Source organism: Melospiza melodia, chromosome 1 (assembly GCF_035770615.1).
Source record: "Melospiza melodia melodia isolate bMelMel2 chromosome 1, bMelMel2.pri, whole genome shotgun sequence".
NCBI classification, from domain to species: domain Eukaryota; kingdom Metazoa; phylum Chordata; class Aves; order Passeriformes; family Passerellidae; genus Melospiza; species Melospiza melodia.
Window position 1 is genome coordinate 40,529,757 of NC_086194.1, and position 23,169 is coordinate 40,552,925.

A 23,169-nucleotide genomic window follows, 5' to 3' on the forward strand; every position below is an offset into this window, starting at 1 on the left:
AGGAACTTCTCTCTCATCCTGAGTTTACCTATCAGGCACACATAAGCATAAATGTGTGTGTGTTTCAAACTCACAATACTTTCCATACTGTTTTACACAGCACCAGTCAGGTTTAAAAGGGTCATTTCAGAACACCAAGACTGAGAAGAAATCACAGTAATAAAACATTGATCCTGGAGTGTGGGAAGTGTTAACACACAGACAGTGGAGAAATAATACTAGAAAAGAACTGCTTTATCTGTTCTATGTACACAGTGTTAAATAATCTGTTGACTCAAATCAGCTTGAATTTGTCTGTGTAGGTGTCACGCACAGGACTGTTCGAATACACCAATCCATAGATGCAAAGATTTTGCCTGCAACAACAGCATCTTTCCTTGTTATAGATGTGTTGAATGATCTGTGTTTGTTGAGTGTAGGGGGAGAGAGTGTGCTCCCACTAAAGGGCAGAGGCCCAAAGGGTTTTGCTCCATCTCTGGGCGATCAGCTACAGCAGTTACTGCACCCCATTGCCCACATGCCCCTGCTGGCAGAGGTCACAGCCCCCTTCCTATGGATGTCAGTGATTTGCACTTTAGGAAAAGTAATTTGTAATCCCTTGTCAGTGATTACAGCACCTTAGGAACAGGTGCTGCAGTATTTATATAATGCAACCTAAGTTTTGCTTTAGGTTTACTCCCAGGCTGTGAATTTGGATGAGGAGCAAGCCTTGTTGTGCTATTCCTGATCTAGGTCATCTCTCCAGCAGATAGGAAGGGAAAGGTAACAACATTTTCACCCAGGACAACTGACTCAGGGCCGTTAGCACTATGTAAAGGGCCATTGTACCACAAAAGTTTTACTGATAATGTATATTCAGGTAAGTATCTCACCTGTAGGAGTAGGACTTCATAAATTGCTTCTTCTGGCCTTGGTTATTTGCTGTATACTAAGGTCAACTAACTGCTGGAGATCCCCTTGCCTCAACACAGTCTGAGTGCCCACAAAGCAATACATGGGATTTCAGGGTACCAGTATTAGGTCTTGCATGTCCATGAATAGCTTGAAGTCTGTATCTTGCACTCCAGTTAATTCAGCCCAAGAGTAAGAATGCCTGGTTCAGCACAGTCAGGTGATTGTTCAGTGTTGATGAACACAGAATTAAACCCCTTATACCGATTCTGGTACTTTGCCAAATTTAATTCCACTGTTTTAACAATGCTATTTTTTGCTACCTGTTATGGTTTTAATAAAAAATCCCACTGTACCTGGTCTTCTGTCTACTTACTGAATTACTAGGGTCAAATGATCATCTAGGAACCTCAATATTCTTTAATCTAGGAGAAAAAATAAAAGGAAGATAACATTTTCACCCTTTGACACTGAGATGAAAAACTTGGAAACTGAAACCAAGTCTTACCATTGCCCTAAAAAGTGGTCAACACTTACTGTTTAAATCTAGTTATTTGGGGACCTTCAGTCATTCTTTTTTGAATGTTGGGAACCATAAAAATGTACTTTACTGTTATTAACTTTTGAGATAGCCTGGAATAACTGATCCATCTCAATCAGCGATGTAGATTTTTTTCTGCCTCTAGCATCATTCATGTAAGATTCACTAATCATTCCTTGTGTTTTCTATACAGTTATGGTGTCCCTATTCTTATTTCCAAGATCAAGAAGATTACTTGTCTAGGGCTTCCAGTTAGCCTCATGAAGTTGGTGAAATTGGCCTTTGGAGGAAGAAGTCTTTAGAGGTTTCTTTTTTATACAGATGGTTAATTTTAAGAAAAAAATATTTGTTAAAATCTTTTAGATAGATTGAAAGCTAAATTAGATTCAAAGCAGATGGAACTATATAAGTAAAGTGTTCAAAGGTAGGCTACATGCTTTTTTTCCCCCTAGAAGTTTATCCAAACAATAATGTGGTTTGTGCCTAGACTTACACAGGGCATGAAACCAGCCTCATTAAAATCAGTAGGAGCCTCTAGACTTCACTGGAACTAGAATTAAATCCAGAAAGTTTTACTTCTCCAACTTTACAGCATTAGAGCATTCAATTGGAACACATCCTGTATGCAGAAGGATGTTAGTATTATCAAATCAGGGGAGGCCATCCTATAGGACTGCACCAGGCTATGTTTAATACCCACTAAATTTGCTCTAGCCCCCAATGATTGATTTGTTTTCTCTTGATCAGAATCACACTAAAAGAAGTCCAATTAATTCCTTATAAAGACTCAGCAGTGAATGCATATGAGACACATAGCTCATATGTGTCTCATATGCATTATCTGAGCTATTGTTCCTAATTTTCTCCCATTCCCATCCATCTTTTTAAAAGGATGCTGCAGCCACATCACTTCAGCATTCAAACATTGAAAACACACTCACAGTTTTCACTGCTTGAATATTCTTGACTTTTAACAATAAAAACTGGAAAATTTGCCTGTAATGATTTGGCTTAATTATGTCATTGATGGGCTGTATCTCTGACTTGTACCAGAATGTAGTATAGCTTCCAAATTCAGGAAAACAGTTACATGTTGGAGGTGAGCAGCGTGGAGTTTAGAAAATAGGTTGCGGTAAATAAAAAATATAATAAAGGACAAAGAGGAGACAAGTATTTTGTGCAGGATATGAACTGCCTGCAGATCAGATTGGTGTTAAATCCTGAACTTTAGTGAGTGGGTGATGAGCTGGGTTCATCTAACACCAACAAACATGATATAGCTACAGGGTATTTCACCCTGGTTAAATACCAGATGAATTAAAGGCTGTTGCCAGCAGCTGTGATGAATGTCACTGGGATGCTGTCTGATTGCTCTCTGGGTCTTATGAGTGAAGTATGTCGGCTCCTTCTTTGTTAAGGTCAGCATGTATTTCTAATGGTTCATCTGCAGGGCTTTGCTGAAGGCACCAGTGAGAACACAGGTGCTGGAAAATGTCTCTTTCATGCAGCACAGACTGAAACAAGCGGGACTGAATAGTGTAAGGAGGAACTTTTGTATCAACATGTTTGCAGTGTAGAAACAAGGCTCACAGATCAGGACATAAAGTGACAGGCATTTGTGGATGGGATGAACATACTGCCAAAGGAGAGGGTATTTTATTTAACTTCTATAAGCAAATAATTTGCCTTGAGTTACCTGCTCAGAGAGACTTGCACAATTTTTATATAAAGGTGTCATCTCTATGACATCCTTATCAAAGGAGCAGAAGGAAAACTGAAGGAGCCCAAGGCAAAGATGCCTGAGTTACATATCACAGCTCCAAAGGTCTCCATGCCACATGTTGATCTAAACCTAAGTGGCATCAAAGGTGCCAAAGGGTGATATGAATGTTTCCATTCCCACCATATGAGCTGATTTGAAGGGTTTTGAACTAAAGCTCAAAGGTTTTTTATTTCAGTGTATAAAAATCCTACTATTTTAAGAAAAAAAAAATTGCCACACTGCAAATCCTGTGCTCAGTTTTGGGCCCCTCACTACAAAAATGAAATTCAGGGTCTGGAGTGTGTCCAGAGAGGGGCAACAAAGCTGGTGAAGTGTCTGGAGCACAAATTTGATAAGGAGCAACTGAAGGAGCCAGGGATGTTCGGGCCAGAGGAAAGGAGGCTCAGGGCCTTATTGCTCTCTACAGCTGCCTGAGAGGAGGGAGTAGCCAGGTGGGAGTCGGTGTCTTCTCCCAGGTAAGAAGCAATAGAACAAGAGGAAACGTCCTCAAGTTGTGCCAGGGGAAGTTTAGATTGGATATTAGGAAAAATTTCTCTACTGAAAGGTTTCCCAAGCACTGAAACAGGCTGCCCAGGAAATGGTGGAGTTCTCATCCCTGGGGGTATTTAATAGATGTGCAGATGTGGCACTTGGGGACATGGCTTAGTGGTGAATTTGGCAGTGCTGGGTTGGCAGTTGAACTTCATGATCTTTTCCAACCTAACTAATTCTACGACTTAATGATTCTCATTCTTTCTAACCCAAAAGCTGCCTACGTCAAAGGAAGAAAACATTAATAGAAAAAAAGGAGTGGCAGCCCTGTAGCCCACTTAAGTTTGAACAAGTTAAAGGGAGAAGGTTGGACTTGATCTTGGATGTCTTTTCCAACCTAAAAATTCTATGATTCTACGTTTAAAAAAATCTCAAAATGAGAAAGGACCAATGATTGCCTGTTTTCAAGGCTTGCAACGTCTCAAGTACTGGGTTTTGAGACAGTGATCCAGAGAAGGGGTTATGAGCTTTTTAACACTCCTGATCCTCTCTGGATGATTACCTCTATTAACTTAAGTGCTTCTTTTTCTCTGGTGTTCCTTTGTACAGAATAAAGTGAAGGTTGGCTTTCACAGTAATGGGAAATTTCAAGTCACTCACTTTCCCACCCATTCTCAGCTGTTCCTCCTCCAGTCTGTCTCTACACAATACTGTCAGAGGAATAATTCCTGAATTTTTGTCATGATCAACACTTGCATAACAAAATAGGCACACTACGGCATCTTATTGTTTCTCAGTGAACAAATGAACTGGATGTACTCCTGCCCTGGAAACCTCCATGCATTTCTTTAAAGAATATTTTAAAAGAAAATTTTATCATTACTACCAACAAGCCAAATTATTAAGCTGTTCTAATGGCAGGAAAACATGTTCTAGTTAATTCTCACCTTGCTCACTAACAATCTCTTGAGGTAAGACGATAACTAAGACTTTGCCTACACTCCAGAGTAACCCTAATCCTGAATGTTGATAATGGGTACAGGTAAATATAGTCAGACTGAAGCTTGCATTGACTGAAGGAACCCACCCAACATCCACCATGATCAGAGTGATGAGAATCTGACCACATCCAGCAGAGGCCTACCAGGCAAGTTCTGCTGACTAGCTCAGCAGGACTAACACGCTTCTGGATTTACTTCTCTTTCCATGAATCAGCTTTTCTGCATGCATGCACAGACTCACTCTCACACATGCTCTCCATGCTTGATCCCACTGTTCCACATGTGCCATGAATCCCCAGTGTCTGAGACATGTTGAAAAGCCACAGATGCTTCTCTGCATGTATGCAGTGATCACTTGTCTGGCCAACTGGCAATTGATTACTGCCAAAAGTGGGCACCAGGCTCTCTACAAGATGGTTAATGCTACCATTTGGGTGTTAGAAACATCAGTATAAGTCCCTCTGCCTTCCTTTTTTCTTAGCACAAAGTCTCTCTAATGTCAGGAGATCTCAGGGGGACAGAATGAGTGTTTATTTGGAGCCTCTTGAGATGTGGGTAGCAAGGCTGACATGATATAATTAGGGTCAACCCTAAGACACTTGGGAAAAAAAACACCCCACCATTTAAAATAGTGCACAAAATTCATTAATATCTATAGGAGGCACAGCTTGATTTGAAACACAGGTATGACTTTGTACCAGCTATTCCACACATCAGATCCAGTCTGATACGTGCCAGTCTAATTCACTAAAAAAGAAAAGGAAAACCCATGACAGTTTTCTATTGTTACAGTGAATTAAATTGGCTCATGGGAGAGCTCAATGACTGCTACAGATGAAATAAGGGAAGAGGCATGGAAGTAGAAGAGCAGAGGAGGATAGTTACTCTGTCATGGCAGTTGTCTGTTGCTTCAGGATCATACTGAAAGCTAACATAAAAGCATATGTAGCCAGTTTAGAAACAATCAGCATATTTTAAAGTTATAACACAGAAGGTGGGGGCAACACCTGACTTGTAATCTTTGTACCAAAGACTTACTGGAAAAAAAAAAAAAAAAAAAAAAAAAAAACCAGGGAAAAAAAAGAAAAAAAAAAAAAGGCAAATATATAACTAGGGAACCTCAGTTAGTACAAGTACTTTGTCCCAGACAATGTCCCTTGACACAAGTGCCCTCTTTGTCCCCTTCTCTGTTATGCCCTTCCACCACAAAATCAAGGTGAAAGCTTCACAGCCCTGTCACTTCATCATGGCTTGCACTGCAGTAAAACAGAACTCCAAGTAAAGACAGACAAGTCTTAGTTAAAAAAAATTACTGTCAATAATTCTGCAAGTTCCCCATCTGACAGATATCATCAGGGTCAACCAAAGTATATTGGGATTTTTCCAGTGGTGTGAAGTTAGATGTGTTCCCCAAACCAGGACTGGGCTCAAGATACCATTTTCTACCATCCCAGCTGCAGTAAAATTTTCACCAAAACTCAGTGAACATATAGTGAACCATATGCTTTAGGAGAAAATAAAGCTCATGCCACTTGACTTGGTTTTGGGTGCTGCTCATGCAAAAACATTCCCATGACAATTTACAGTCCTGGTGAGATTCTTGCTGGGCTTCTACAGCCATACAGGCCAGAGCTGGGGCTGGCAGTCACTGCAGCAATTGCCCTGATTCCAAATCACACCAGTTTCTCCTTGCTGTAAGGCTGGCAGTGACTGAATGCAACAGAAACCACCAAGCTGTTTCCTTACCAGTAAAGGCTGGTACAAGTCCAGCAGATCTGTGTCAGACAGACTCAGCTACATTTAAAACCAGGTTGTAGTAAAGTGAAAGAATAATGCTGTGCAACAGGACTGGGTCTTTCATTTAATTCTCTCCATTAAACTGCTCATTTGCACTTTGAAGAATATTGACCTTGAATGCTGAAAGAAAATTACTGAGTACACGTTTTTCTTCATCTTCACAGCATGTAATTGTTCTATTTCTTTTTGACAGATGTAGGGCAGTACTGACTTCAATTACTTTCCTTCATACCTCTCACCTAGTTCTCAATCTTCCCCTATTCTTTCCCATTTACTCTCTTACCAGAAGCAGTGGGTTCACACTCATAAACTGAAATGAGATCCACAGAAGCTGATGTACAAGAAAGGGACTTCTATCTGTCACTTACAAATGAAGATATTTGAAACTTCAGCCAAAGAGTAGAATAGTTGTTTGGCTTAATAGTGTCCTAAAACACTGTAAATAAATCTATTAGAGCCTTCCTCTCAAAAGGTCTCAAACTTTTGCCATATCTTCTTTTTTCTTAATAGCTTCATTACCTTCAATTATGCTACTTTCAATTTGTGTTTCTTAATTAAGGTCACCAGTAACAGAAAATGAAACCAATTTTTACTTTAAATGCTTGTCTGGTTATGATAAACAAATCCCTTTAGTAGTTTCTGTGAGTTTGAAAACATCTGATTTCTTCTTCAGTACGTAAAATGTGGTTTTCTACCGGGCTCTGATAGCACACTGAAAACCACAGCATTGACAAGGTTCATGATTTCACAAGTGAGCACTAATTTTTAATGACTGAACTTTTGCATGGAAATGGAGATTGGTGTCTCATTCTCCAAGCTGTTCATGCACTGTAGCTCTACGAAGAACCATGAGGTACACAAATCCTGTAGTCTGCCATGTCCCACTTTTAGTCCAGACATCCACCCAGAATGGACCCCTCGTGTATAGCAAGTATGTTATTAACACAAATGATTGAGGACAAGGCTACTTGGGTCAGCAGCAGCACTCATTGCTTTGCTGAATCAAACTTGTGCTGTACTAAGCTAAGCACACACACACATACACACACACACATATTTATACTGCAGTGTGTTCTCAAAGCAGCACTGTGAAGCGTCTGCTTTTTCAGTGTCTAAGCTGAGGGGACACTCAGAGTTGAACAAAACAAAGAACAGCTCATGAGACTAACTACAGGGCACTCACAAGTACCTAAAATTATTTGGAAAGAGGGGATAAATGGGGTTTGAGAGCTACCAGAGATTTCTTATAAAATGACCCAATATAAGATATTCCAGGCTTGTCCTCCTCCTGTAAGATTTATTTTGTACAAAAGTATTCTTGCATAAAAAGCAAGCCAATGTTGCAGTGTAAAACCTGCAACTGACTTCCATCATGCTAGCTTTTTATGAAAAGGAATTACGGAAGGAAAAAGAAAGGGAAAGGAGAGGAAAAATGAATTCCTGTACTATGTAAATATCTACAAGAATAAGAGCTTTGAATTGGATGACACCACAGTGGAATCTAAAGTTCAACTATGTCAAAAACTCCTAAGTAAGCAACAGAGAGTTTCACTTTCACACAAGATTACTCAGTGGACTCTTTGGAACCAAATAGTAAAAGATTAAGTTTTTCTGAGTCAGGAACATACAGGAGTTATTTTGCCATGTGTTACATTATGCCATGCCATAGACAGAAGCTAAAGAACAAACATGGAGGAGTATTTAAAAAAACATTAGCACTGCAAAGCACCATAGTGGTGATGCAAAAGGCTCAAAAACTTTGAACTGGTGAAAGCAAAGAGAGGGAAATTTCTTTCTGACTTGAACACTCCCCTCACACTTTAACATGACTGTACTGTCTGATGGTTGTCTCTTCCTGAAAGCAGTCTGTGAAAATGGGGATGGGATGTGAGACACATGGAAATAACAGTGAAAACACAAAAGAGATAGGACTGGATATTGCACTGTATCCATTGTTGGTTTGATTTTATCCCACTGAAGCTATTATACAACCTTCAGTAATTCAGCAGAGCAAAGCTGTAACAGGACTGTGTCCTTCCAAAAATTTGATTTTTTAAAGAAATGCAACTGAAAGACTTCCAGGACAGTAGGAGTCCCCAATCAAAAAGCAAGGAAAAAGAACCTCTTTCCTTATTTCCAGTGAGGAACTTGAGTTTTCTTACTTCTGAAGAGGAACTAGCTCTCTGAAGTGAATCAGCACACTTGCTAGACAAGGCAAAAAGAGGATCTTTGCCTTTGCTGTCTGACTCTAAATTGTTGAGACAATTACTGCAGTTTGATGTTTGTATAGAGAAAGTGTGGCGAGGAAGGAAAAAGACTTCCTCTCCCGAGGACACCTGTTCTAAGAAGCTCTGATAAATTGAATATGCATAGCACAGAAGAGGCACTTGCAAAGTGTTAAGTAAATCACCTAACAAGTAACAAGGGAGGTGGGAAGAGGAAGAACGGAAGGATACAAGACAGACGGACTATAAGATAAATCAAAGCATACACAGAATGCCACCATGAATGTGTATAACAATATTTAAGCTATTTGATTTTTTTCCCATTAGAAGAATGCATTTCTTTCACAGTTTTCAAAGGCAAGCAGTGATTTCATTAATTTTTCCACCTTTCCAACTTGGTAGATTAAAATGAGAAAATACTTCATGTTAGCCTTATGATTCATTGTTTTAAACATGAGATAACTTCATTTTAAATCCAAAATTTTTACATTTCCCACTTACTCAAATTTGTGACTTTTCAGAATTTGTTCCTTAACACTACCTCTTTCTGATTACCTTAGGTCCATGCAGAAATCATTCTAGAATGGCAAGATTTTTAGCTAGACAAAAATTCAACTTGCTGAACAACTCAAATATCTATCTTTCCTCTGACAGCTGCATTTGGTGCCCAAGACCTATGAAAAACATAACATAGCTTAGATTTATTGTATTATCATAAAATTTTAAGCATAACCTCCTGAGTTTGTGACTGATAGGACTGCATGCTGAAATAAGATTTGAGCAGAATTAAAGATTAATTAAGATTACTGAAAATATGGGCAAACCTCACATCTGAGATGCTTCAATAACTTGCCATCAGCTGAAAGGAGAGATCTGCTTTCCTGTTGCTCTACTCCTACTGGTACATTCCAATGCCATATCACTTCTTCCACCTTACATGGAGTGGAAGACTCCATGACAGCAGCTCTGGAGCAAATTCAGCACTAAACTGTTCATACTTTTGCTGCATAATGCCCTGTTGGTTTAGCAAGTTCAGCAGTATGGGATCAGGAGAGAACAAGAGGTCGTGCAGGGTGGAAAGGGTGCCAATAGATCAGCCTCACTGTTATTATAGAACTTAACAATTTGGCATATTTTTCAGGCTCTTACTAGCTTTAATATATATTTTTGTTATCTTTAATTGCTAAGAGAGAACTCAGCCCTAGAGCTATTTTTCTTTTGTCCAGTATACTGAACACTATCTCCCACAAGTCTCAGGGAGCAGAGGGAAGTCAGTCCTGCACAAAATGTCTGTCCTGACAGCTGCCAAGGAAGCCACTGACAGATCCTTACTGCTCAGTGCCTTCTAAGCCCATCCACATGCTATTTGTCCTGCACTTTTATATGTGTCACATTTACTTGCTTAAAAAAAATAATATCTGTGGTCATCTCAAGCATAGATATGATGGCTTTTTGTTGGTAACATGTTTGCACTTTGCTAGAGGAACCTCTGCCCAACCGAGGCTTATTGTTGACTTCTCTTAAGAACAGCAGGTAGGCCAAAATGTTCACACATTACACCTATATTTAGCACCAAATTGACATGGAGGACTACATGACAGCAGGATGGCATTAGAAACTTTTGCTGGTAAAGCAGTATGCAGCACAGAGCTGGTTAGAGGTGTGATTTTCGTGCAGCACCACTGACATCAGCCAGAGCGCTAGCACAGACACAGTTAAAAAACTCCTTCTTGCCTGTAAAAGCTTATTTCATTCAGGGAACTGACACAAGATGCAGCAAAAAGAGGTGTTTTGCTGATAGAAGTTGGGATGGACATCAACAATGACCTAAAGCAAGTGGGTGCACAGCTGTGATCACATTGTATCACAGAAGTACCTCTTCACTGGTACATACCACAGGGTTATTGTTAGCTGGCAAAGCTGCTCCCAGTCAAAGTTGCATTTTCCAGAGGGGAAGGCAACAAACAATAGGACTATACCAGAACCAGCTTTAGGCAGGGAAGTGTGCATCAAGTTTGGTGTCTTGCCTTTACCAGGACTCCACAGAGCTCAGGTAGTGGAGTGTTTGTGAAAATTTCAAATGCTAAAGTTGGAATATGTTGTGGCAAGTTTTAGGTACCCATTCTTAATACCTATGTTCTGAATAGCTGGGTTCCTAAGTCTGTCCTCACAAAGACAGTCTGGGACACTTAAAGTATCTTCATGACATCTCAAGAAATAATTAGGATTAAATGAGTGAAGGCTGAACCCTACTGTGTGTGTGTGTGTGTGTGTGTGTGTGTGTGTGTGTGTGTGTGTGTGTGTCAAAGAGAGAGGGGGCAGGGAGGGAGGGAGACAGAGAGAGAACGGAGGAGAGAGATCCTTTTCCTCATAAGTGTGAAGGAAAGCTACCAACATACCACTTCACATAAACATCACGTTAAGCCCTACTGCTGTCAGGGCTAATTGAAATTTACAGGATTGGTACTTGCAGTATTAACCCAGGAACTGTCAAACTTCATTATTTCCAGTGGAATCTGACAGTCTTGTCTTAACATTATGAAGTGTCAGTCTCTTTTCCTTTGATGACAGAGAAATAACATCTGCATTTCCCCACCCAGAAAGGCTGAAAGGGCATGAAAACTAGTGTTATGGTCAGTATTTCAGTGTTCTCAAGATCGTGATGGTCTAGTCACATCTCTTGTCACAAACACAAAAGAAAAAAAAAACAAACAAACCTAATTCTGTTTACTTTATATTTTTACCTTTATCATTCCCTGTTGTGTCAAATAAATACAACAATTTCCCCTTAGCAGAAAGAATGCTACAGTTAACACTTTTGATTAAATTAATATCTAGAAAAGTGTGGGATCTCAGCACAGCAGTCCTGATGTGCAGAGTCACCGAGACAACCCTTGGGGGGCTCGGAGGTCCTGGAATGTTGCCAGAAGTGTCTGGTGGCTGGACTTTGATCCTACACAGGAGACAACACCTGTATGAGGATGGGAGGATCACACTGGGGTAAATGGTGAAGGGATAGGTTAATTATAGTGTAAGACACAGGGTTTAGAATTTCAGTACAGGGGGGTCTAGAGAAACAAGATGGAGGAACTGGGGCGTGTCCTGTCCTTCTTCTTCTTCTTCTTGGCCTCCATCTTCTGTGGTGATGGTGGCACTTTGGGATTGGTTCTTACTAAAAGTGCACTTGTCAATAAGGGTGAAAGGTATTGGGGAAAACAGGTAAATATCTTATACGTAGTTTTGAGTATAAAGATAAGTGACCGCCCCGAGGGCTCTCAGTGTGCTCATGGCTGACGTGCTGTGCAGACCTCTGTCGGGCCGAGAGAAAATCTTGTAGATAAAAACTAACAAACACTGAAGACCAAGAAAAAACCTGAAGACTCTTTTCGTCCTTTGGAGCACGGGCTGTCCCAAGGCCATCCCGAGCCTTTCCAGGCCATAAAAACAGCCGAGAACGGGACAGAAAAGTCCTTTCTTCCTCTGTTTACAACTGACTGAAAGGACTGAGCATAGCAAAAGGCAGACAGAGAAAAGCAGTGTTTTGTCTTCAGAGATCTGTGTTCAGCTAAAAGCTTGGGCATGATGTAGAGGCTGTATCCAGTACAAACCTCCTTTATTGTTTCAGGTTCTCAAGTGCTGTCCACAGGGATGAATTTAATGCCTTAAAAAAAAGAATAACACCCCTATATTAACATGAGCTGAAGCCTTATACAGTGTTCCACACACAGATCTTTAACCACACTCTATTAAAGTCACTACTGATCTTTTTCCCAGCATCATTGATACCCCTGCCTGGCTGAGATGTTTATAGCCACAGATGTTCCTTGGTAAAAAAGAGTGAATATACAGATAAGTAAAAACCAAAGTAAAACAAAAACACACACAAAACAAAACCAAAATAACTCCCCCTACAAAAAACCCCAAACAAACAAACAAAGCCACAAACACCCCCCTCCAAAAAAAACCACAAACAATAAACAACCAACATCAGCCACTCCCCCTGCCTTCAACTACGCAAATTCAAGAACTTGCAAACTAACTTTCTGACATGTCACTTAAAAAAGACACTGGCAGTGAGCAGCTCCAGGTGGACTGAGCAGGGTATCTGGGGCCAGGATGGATGGACAAATCCATCTTCCCCAGAAATAAATAATTGGAGGTAGCATTATATATAAAACTACATTTATAAAAGTTACCACAACCTCAAGTTGTGGTAACTCTTATAAATTTTCTTCACTTCTTAACTTCTTAACTCTTATAGATTTTCTTCACTTTTTCTACAGAAGTGAAGAAAATTTATCAAAAATGAAATAAGTTGCAGCTGTATTTTTTCAGTTCAAATCCAAGTGCTAAGTTTTTGCTCCTAAAAGCCTGTGCACAGATTTGATCCACAGGACAGCTTTTTGAAAAAATAAGATTCCACTTCTCCCCAGCGGTGCAGGCAACATAGAAAGCGAGATAATGTAGCAATATACATTGCAACAGTGCAAACCAGTTAAGCCAAAACTAAGTAAAATGTACCAAATCTGAGCAAATTGCCCTCCACAAACAGTCTGAGATGAGCAGTTCCATCACAGATATTCCTTCTCTCACTTTCCCTCCTGTAGTTGCTTATCTCTTCTTTTCCCTAATGCCAAGTTGCAGTGTGTGAACCCAAAAACAGTGAAGGATTTTGGCTTAGCCTAGTGAAGTCAGAGCCTGCTTCAGCAAGTAATGCTTGGGCCATGACATGGCGCCCACAAAAGAAAAGGGAAACAAAATACTTGGGGCTGTTGTTTTGTACAAAACTTACACAATGAACATTACCACCTACAAGTTTAAAAACACATTTCCAATGTATTTCCAATGTATCTGTCTACAGACAGATAGAAAACATTAGAAATGTAGAAAAAATTAAAAATCAGTGGATCAACTTACCACCACTCCATCAGGTTACCTGAGATAATTGCTGGCTGTGAGTTACTCATTCTTATTGTTAGTATGTCCAATGCTCCCAAGTTCATTAAGGTGCTAAATTGAATGTACATAGGCTAGTATCTATTTTCACATTCAACTGGCTAAAAGAATTAAAATAATTTCTATGATCATAAGTACAACAGATCTCATAAACATTCAGAACTGGCATGTTTCCAAGTACTCAAAAAACTTTCTTGACAAAAAATGGATTAAAAAAAAAGATAAGTAGTTTGATGAGGCTGAGAGGAAGAACATATTTCCTGCTCCTTTTCCATCTCAGTTCTTTCAGCTCCAATAAAAGCACAAAAGCAGAGGTGAGAGATCATCAGCTCCTGTTGATATACACTCGCTATAACTATGAGGATAATTGAAAAAATCCTAACTAAAATCAGTGATTATAATCATAGAAATAACCATAGCACACTTGCCTAATCCATTTATTCTGCTTACCTGCAGGGAGGCAATATTCCAAAGTACAAGACACAACTTATTTGACATTCAGGTCCTTGTTACTGGAGAAATTAGGAAAAGAGAGAATTCAAATGGAAGTCTATTTAAAAAATGCACAGTACAGGAGAATTCCACTCTACAAGGATAAACTGAACATTCATTTACATTGGAAGATGCTTTAAAATTTTGAGGATTTCTTTTCCACACAAGTTTTCCTTGGACTGTAGAACTGTCATGGGAAGCCAAGAAACCAAGAACATCAGAAGATGAAATAGTGGATTGGACTTCATTATACAGCTATCAAGAGAATCCATATATATCATAACCAACCACAAAATTCCTGAATGGTTCCTAAACCTGATTCACTAGAACTTAATTATTAGAGGATAATACACCATCTTAGTGCCATTCACTGTCAGGCACTGGATGTCTTTACTAGATCAGACCTACTCTAACTGTAGGTCTGATCTAGTAAAGACATTTCCATATTTCTGATTTGGCTGAAAAACTAAAGCTTATTCACACATTTTATCATATGTGTATCCTTTTGATAATCATAAAGTAATTTACAGCATTTGAAAACCATCCATAAGTGAGGCTTTTTATTAGCATGTACCTAATCCCATGTTTGGCATCTGTTACAAATATTTTTCAGGACATGAACAATTAATGGTATAATTACAGCTTTCATATTGGCTAATATATTTAATTCTGGGCAGTCATTTATATTATAGGTTTAGCAGCATTTAGCAGCATTTAGCCTTGAAACAGAGTCCAGCATTATAAATATTTGCTAATAATTAATAGCTGTTTTGATTATTGTGAAGTAGCATTTAATAAACAAAAACAACAAAAAAAGCAAAAAGAATAATCAAACTGCATTTCCTGAGTAGCTTCCAGAAGCTCTGTTATGCTTACCTAGCATCATCTTCTCCTGTTTATATAAATTATATCAATGCATATACCATGGTAAATGCTGATATATCAGGAACTTATGGGAATAAAACCCCCCCACATTTAGGCTGGCAAATTCATTTTGTGAAAAACAAGAAGTCCAGGCAGAGGATGAAGATTATTCTCACTTGAAACAACAGAACAATTGGTTTGGAAAACAGAGCTTAATGTGTGAGCTGGCAGCTATCCAAGTATCCCAGAAAGATGTTCATTTTCTTTGCTCAGATGCTTCTCAGTCTCTTCCTGAACTCCTGGTTTATTGTGACAGTCAAAAGCTGCACAATATAACCAGGTTTGGTGATCCTTTGAAGGAAACAATTTTCACCTGAGGATCTAGAAACAAGAGAATGTGGGTTTGATTCCACAAACGGTAATTCTTAATTGTATGGATAAATTGTCTGTGAGATATATCTTTATGGACTGGGGATTTTTTGTGTACTTTCCTTCAACTACCCTTTATAATTTTGCTTTCATCCTCTTTCTGTTTTTTTGCCTGGAGAAAAAAAACAAATGCCCATACTACAATGCATTCTCTGACAGTCAGTAAGAATTTAAGACAAACACTGTTGATATTTTTCTTTAGCAGAGAACTGGATGGATTTCCTACTGGCTATTCCTATGATTTATGTTTTGTGTTATTTGTATATTATTTACATTCTGAAATATTGCTATTTGTTATACACAAACTCATTCATTTCCTGTTCCCACTTCAACCTCCAATACTACACTGATTTTTGTCCTCTCTTGAAAGCCATTCATTAAGTTGAAAAATTAACAGACATCTTCATTCTTGTGCAGCTAAACTCACAGGGAATCAGTTGCCAATAAAAGTAGAAAAATAACTGCTTAAAAGTGTCAAAGATGCTAATTGAATTCCAGTAAACTTGGCTTGGCTGAAAGCCAGCATATCTGGTAAGGACTGACAGGGAGCAAAGATCTATCTGCTGCCTATGTATTGTGTATGTTTTTCCTAATGTCAAAAAGTTGTTTGGAAAAGGAGTAGTAGCAATGTGTGCAAAGCAATTTTTTCTCCTATTATATCACTTTGCCTAATGTGTTATTGTCTTATGGTTAAATAGTTATTATCATTCAATGACCACGATTTAAAAGAAAAGAATGAGTAGAGAATGATGTACATGAAGAACAAGAACTTCTTTAAGTACAATTTGCAGTTCCATACCTTAAAAAAATGACAGAGCAAAGCTAAGAAAGTAAGGAGAACAGCAAATAAAATAATAAAGTAGAGAGAGCTCCTCCTTTGTGAGAGACTAAACTGGATGGAACTCCAAGCTGAAGTTCCAAACTCCAAACTCTAAACCTGTCCTCTCAGCAGATGGCTGAGAGGACAGGTTTAGAGGCTTATGGACAAGGTGAATGGTTGTGCAGCAAGTTCCAAACTATTTAAACAAGGGGTACAGAACAAATAGGTGACCCACCTAGAAATAATTTTTTAAGTGGTTAGCTTGGTTTTAACCAATAGGAATGAACCTCTGGAATATACTGCCACAGGCAGTCGTAGATGCAGAAGATATCATCAGATTAAAAGAAGTCTGAATAAATACATGGACAGCAGTAAGTAAGTAAGTAAGCACACACTAACATTAACAGGCATGATGCATTCTCAAACATTCCTTATCCAGCAGTTGTGGAGGGTGGGAAAATGCAAGAGAAAAGGACTGCAGAGAGTAGCTAGGGTTGCATGCTGTTCCCAAATAGCATCCGCTGTTGTCACTGTTGGGAGAATACATTGGATAGGAAAAGGAAATCAAAAATTGCCCTGCTGGATTAGACCATTGCTAACACCAGCATCACATCCTCTATGCTCATCCTGTACTCTGATTTCAACATGCTTGTACCATTTCCAGCACAAGAGCCTCTGTGCCAAAGGCTCAAGGAATCAAAATAAACTTTAAGGTACACCCAAGTCTAGAGAACTACCTAACATGCTTGCTGAAGGCCTGATGCAGATCCTAGTTATTTGACAACATAATTTGTTCCAATTTCCCCTCTTCTTTTAAAAAACAACCTTTCCTCTAGAACTTTCAATAATGCACGCATTCTACCAATGAGGCATGTCTAGTTAGATGTGATTAGAGGCAATAACGCCCTATTAACCTCAAGATAGACTTACAAAGGTAAAGCAAATACATCCCATCGGAAAACCAGCGTTCATTTAAGCGTTCCCTTTATTTTTCCCTGCTGGAAATCAATACATTGCTATGGTAATTCACCTATTTTATCCTCAAACCATAATAACATACAGATCCAAGGAAAGAAAATTAGCCTCTACATGAAAGTATAAAATTAGCAGCACACGTCCTTACTATGATAATCAGAAATATTTAAAGTTGACCTCACAGCAAATGTAATTGGGTTTCTGCTCTTTTGTCTCTCTTAATTATCTCTGGAGGGGATACAAAAAAAAATTGTCTTTTCTTTGTTTTCTGCATTAGAAATGCAGATGGTTTTTGCCTTGGAAATCTTGAGATCTAAGACTTCACATAAACCTGGAAGTGGCTAGCATAGAAGGGAAGAATTCTTATGGTTTTTTGACCTTGAATGTCATGTAAAGACAAACGGACAGAGCACTAGACTAAATGGTCCTGAGAAAAAGCATTATGCATGCTTATGCCTGAAAACAAGGCAGATGAATCCACATGCTTGATATCTACAAAAAAACAGATGCAGTTTGGATTCTTTAACCTGGAAATGATTTATATACATTTATTTTCAGGTAAGCTATGGACTTACCACTCACTTATGCACTTTACAGAGCCCATACAGTTCTTCCACATTATGTTGGTAGACCTAGCTCCTCCACCTATTCTGCTAACAATTCAAGTTTATTTATTAGCCCTTGCCACCAGATTATGGCATGTGCAATATACCAAGATTGCTGCTTGTTATAAACTCATGAGCACATGTTTTTGTAATGAACACTTAGCATTCTTCAAGGAAAAGAGAAAATAAAAGAAAACTGTCACACCCTTTTGAGTAGAGTTGTGTTTTCTGAAAGGGTTTTCAGTCAATCTAGGTATGAATTCATATCCCCTATTCTTTTTTGTCTGTCTAACAAATCTTGCAGTGGATGTTATTATTCTTGCATTTCTTGATTGGTTGTTAGATAAAAATATTGTTATTTTCTACTTTTTAACATAGGAAAAAAATCTGCTTCCTCGTATTTACAATTATCTTGCAAATAATTGCAACACGTTCTCTAGATTCCTACACCAGGGCACATAACACTACCTTATGCCATTCTTCCATCACTGACTTTCTTGATAAAGACCTGTAGTCTGTAACACCATATATTAAGAAACCTAAACCCAGATTACCAAATAAAATAACAGCTAATTTCTGCAGATAGTTCTTCTCTAGGAATAGCAAACATCTTTACTTCTCATACCAAAACCAAGGGAAGAAGTACAACTTTATCCAGTAAAGCATGGTCAACACAAGTTTAACCATGAGTAACATCTTTTAAAAAAATGCTTGAAATTCAACCAAGTACTGAGAAACGTAGGTGTGCTGCTGTTGTAAAATTTGCATTTCTGAAAAATTTTGTTTCTCTCCCACCCTGCTTATGTGTCATTTTCCCGTTCTTATTTTAACCTCCAATGAAATAATCAGATTACACAAAGCCCAGTACCACCTCCGTGCCGAATCCCTCTCTGGCAGGAGATTGTTAAAACATTCCCCGAAAGATCTACTGACGTGATGTCCCCTGACTGTCCAAACGTAGCAGCACGCCGGCCCTGCATCCCTGTGCCGGGGAAAGCTCCCTGGGAACAATACCTCGGTGCTCGCAGGCAGGAGGCTCTGGGTGACCGTTGAGTGCACTCGGATTTTACAAACTGTCATATGGCGAGATAGTGGTGGGTTTCAATGCCGGCACCTATTCAGTCAGCGCAGATGAACTAGAATCACCATTTCAGTTATATCATAGCTCGGGGCGAGAACATGTCACCCTCTTTATTTCCAGCTCGGAACAAGCTGCTTAGGCAGATGCTAACTGTGGTCCTCCCTGCCATGTTCTGTAGAGTGGCCTTTGTCTGGGTTAATTGAGCCCCCACTCCATTTAATAGGCTGTTGAAGTCTTATTGAAACAGAGCTAGTGCCGCAGGTTAAATACATTGCAGTGCTCTTGTTAATCCCCTCATTAACGGAGCTGTAAAGCTTGTTGAGAGCTGTGAGTTTGCATATATTATCAGAGAGTTCTTCACTCAAGTGCTATCAATAAAATGACAAAGCCAGTTTGCAAATAGTGAAATCAACAGTGACACAAAGCTAGATACCTTAAAAAAATAAACAAGTTAATAACTGATAAATCTAATTTTCACACTTGAGGGATAAAAAAAAACCAAGGTTGAAGAATCTCCTTCTTTATTGGATGAATTTAAAACATGAGTTATACAAACTCAATTACTTTCCCTGAGCAAGAGAACAATCAAGAAAAACACCACTTCTTCAACAGGGGCTTCTGGCAGTGGTTTGGCTATGGCTGTTCAGAGGATATGTAATGAGCCATGCACAGACTAGCAGCACTTAGCAAACTCAAAGAAAACAAATGAACTCATAATACAAAATAAGAAGTGAAATTAGATATAAAATACAATGGAGAATATTAAGAAAAACCTCATCTGGTCTCCACAGGAAAAGGAAGCTGAGTAGGCTCTGGAAAAAGGAAGTTTAAGAGGAGCATTTAGCCTATCAGGGCTCTCTCACACCTCCCAGGAGGGGGAGCAGGAGAAAGGACTCCCCCAACACAGGCACAGAAGGATATGTCTGACTGATGAACAACAAAGAAATAGGACTGTGTGGGTGATGTTCACCAGGAAACACGAGAAGAGCTCTGACCAGGAGAGGCAGCCGGAAAAAGCAGATGAGAGCCAAGCTATGGTGCTGATGTTGATGTGAAGCAACAATCTCCCTTGTTCTAAGGAAGACAGAACTACCTGAAAATATATTTTTCATGTCTATTCATCTTTTATCTTTTATCTGCATTGTAGGTATGATCCTACAATTCAGAATTCAGTTCAGAATTCCACAGAGAAGCCTGTAAGTGAAAGCAGTGACTAAGATAATTGAAACTGAACCATTGTAGTTAGAATGTTGTTTAAATGCTGTTCAGATTCTGTCTCTGTTTAAATGCTGTTCAGATTCTGTCTCTGATCAATGAATGCATATATTTTAGAAAAGTCCAGTAGGGTCATTTCAGAAACTTGACATCAGCAGCCAAGGCTTTTACAGATACTTTCAGAAATTATTTTTCTAAAACATCACATGAATGCCTCTGGTTGCCCCTGATTTTCCACTTCTTGTTCTGACTCACTGGCCTATAAGAAAAACTGACTTGCATTCTTTTCTTAACAGTCCTATCTATACAAATAGCTGCAATTCTGATCAGGATCTTCTTTAAAACTCTGGAATAAAGCACAGGCAATATTTGCCCATCCATGCTAAGAGTATACCCTTTCCATGCACACCAGTGACTGGGCTGGATGATGACTGTTAAAGGCAACTCTTCATGGTATAATGAGAACTGTGTTTTCTTGGACACTTTCACAACATAATCCTGAGTGCTTTCTTCTGGGAATGAATATTATGCCATTATGCCATTTCTTTTCTACTGTAGTTTGATGTTCTACTCTTTTCTTTTTTTTTTGTTTGTTTGTTTGTTTGTTTGTTTGTTTCCCTTGGAAGCAACCAGAAAGTGGGGGTTTGGGGTTGTTATCAGGGTGGGGCTTTCTTCCTCTTTCTTTACCTGTATACACTATGTCTATAAACTATATACAACCTGATGTAGATGCAGAATATTTCTTTTCCAGATCACCAGGATGCTATATTTGCACAACAAAAAATTCTGAGAAAAAGTGGACAGGAGATGATAATGTGCACCTACGGCCCAGAAAACCAATTGCATCCTGAGCTGCATCCAAAGGTGGTCAAGAAGTCTAAGGAGGTGATATTCCCTCTCTGCTCTGCCTTAATGAGATCTCACTTGCATCCAGCTCTGGGGTCCCCAGCACAGGAATGTCACTGACCTGTTGGAGAGAGTCCCAGAGCATGGCAATGGAAATGGCCAGAGGGCTGTGAGGAAAGGCTCAGAGAGCTGAGTTTGTTCCACCTAGAGCAGAGGTGGCTCTGGAGGGACCTTATTGTGGTCTTTCAATATATAAAGGGGGGCTTGTAAGAAAGATGGACAGGGATTTTTTACCAAGGCATGTAGTGCTAGGTCAAGGGGCAGTAGTTTAAAGAAGCTAGGTTTAGACTGGCCATAAGGAAGAAATATTTTACAATGAGGGTGGTAAGATGTTGGAGCAGGTTGATGATAGAAACTATGGACGCTCCATGCTTGCAAGTATTCAAGGTCAGGCTGAACTGGGATTTAAAGCATTTGATCTAGTGAAAGATGTCCCTTGCCCATGGCAGCGAGTTGGATTAGATGATCTTTTAAGGCTTCTTCCAACTCAATCATTCTTTGATTCTAGATAAATAATATAAAATTACCAAAAGTTGCTCCTGTCATCTTATCTCAGTACTTAAAACTTTTTTTTGTAGTATTTATATTTTAATAGTAGTAAAAAAATGGTAATTTTTTTTTTCAGTGCATTTGGCTTTACATTCAAGTTTAATTTCTGTCATCATGTTTATTTTTATCATATCTTAAAATGTAATCAACCTGAAGCAATAATAGATAACATAAATACCTTGTTATGTCCCCTGTTACCAAGGTCTCACAAGCCAGTTTTTCACAGCAAATATGTAATGCTTATATATTGCACTCACTTTTTTCACCTGAGTCAGAAACCATGTTGAGAGAAAAGATGGCTACAGTCACAAAGCTGTACACAATGCTTGAGAATTGTCAAGTCTGCAAGTCTTGCAACAAATAATATTGTGTTTTGTGAGTCGATCCACTCTTCAACACAAAGGGTGCTGTGTTTAACATCCCAGCCACAATGATTGTTTCTTATTGGTTGAATCACTATTCACCTAACTGCAGGCAGTGCTAATAACAGCTTCAGCTGGCGTGCTCCAGAACTTAGTGCTTGCCTTGCCACGCTGGAGACTTACTGTCATTTGTATGGAGATGCCTTTACTAAGCTTAAGCAGCATAAAATGTCTGTATGCCCATGCTCCTGCACAGACTAGAGAACAAGTAGCAGGCTGTTATTGAAAACTGCATTAGTCCCTTAGGCATTTCTGCGAGGCTGCACTCAAGAGGATCTTTATTACATGCACAGAAGACTCACGGTAATCCACAGAATCTCTGCAGTGTTTTCCACAGCAGAAGATATTCCTCTTTGGTACAAGTCAGCCCAACCAATTGTTTTTCACTAGACTTAGCAAAATGTGTTTTGAAATATTCTTCCCTATATTTTTACATTATTCATATTAATGAAAATATTAATATACATTTCTCCCCATTCTTGAGGTCATCTGTAAAATTAAAAAAAAACACAAAAGGAAAGGATGCCATAAGTGGAGAAAAGGGTCCTTCATTACCTGGCATAGTGGTTGTGAGTTGCCAGTTTCCATTTCAATTTATACAACTGCTGTCAGTCGAAGGAACTCACTTCCTTTCCACAAAAAGTATACTGTTTAATAGTATTTCTATTAATAATTAAAGCCTTTGGGTTGCAGCAAGTGATTCCCAGAACACTTGCCAGAACTTGCATTTTTTGATCAAAATGATACTGTTGGTGAGTGCAAGCCAACAATTTTAAATGGAATTTCCTTTACTTCCTCTCCTATTTCCCTCTCAGGAAAATATTCCACCAGAAACATTTTTCACTGGCTCTTTCAAATATTGAGCTTGTAGGCAGGCAGTGGCTGAATAAGTATAATACTGCTAGCATGGGTCCAATGAATAACTGTCCATCTGTACAAAGCTTGCTTTGCTCCCCATGGATCTAAAATGGCACCTGTTAAACAACACACAGATGGGTTTTATGTTTGCCAGTTGATCTAAATAGGGATGGTTGTCTTATTGATGGTGATCCTTGGCTGGCCGTAATGCTCAAAAAAACAAGGAAAATTTTGGCATAGAAACACTATTAATATACTTTAAAAAATATCTGTTTAGATAGATTTGAG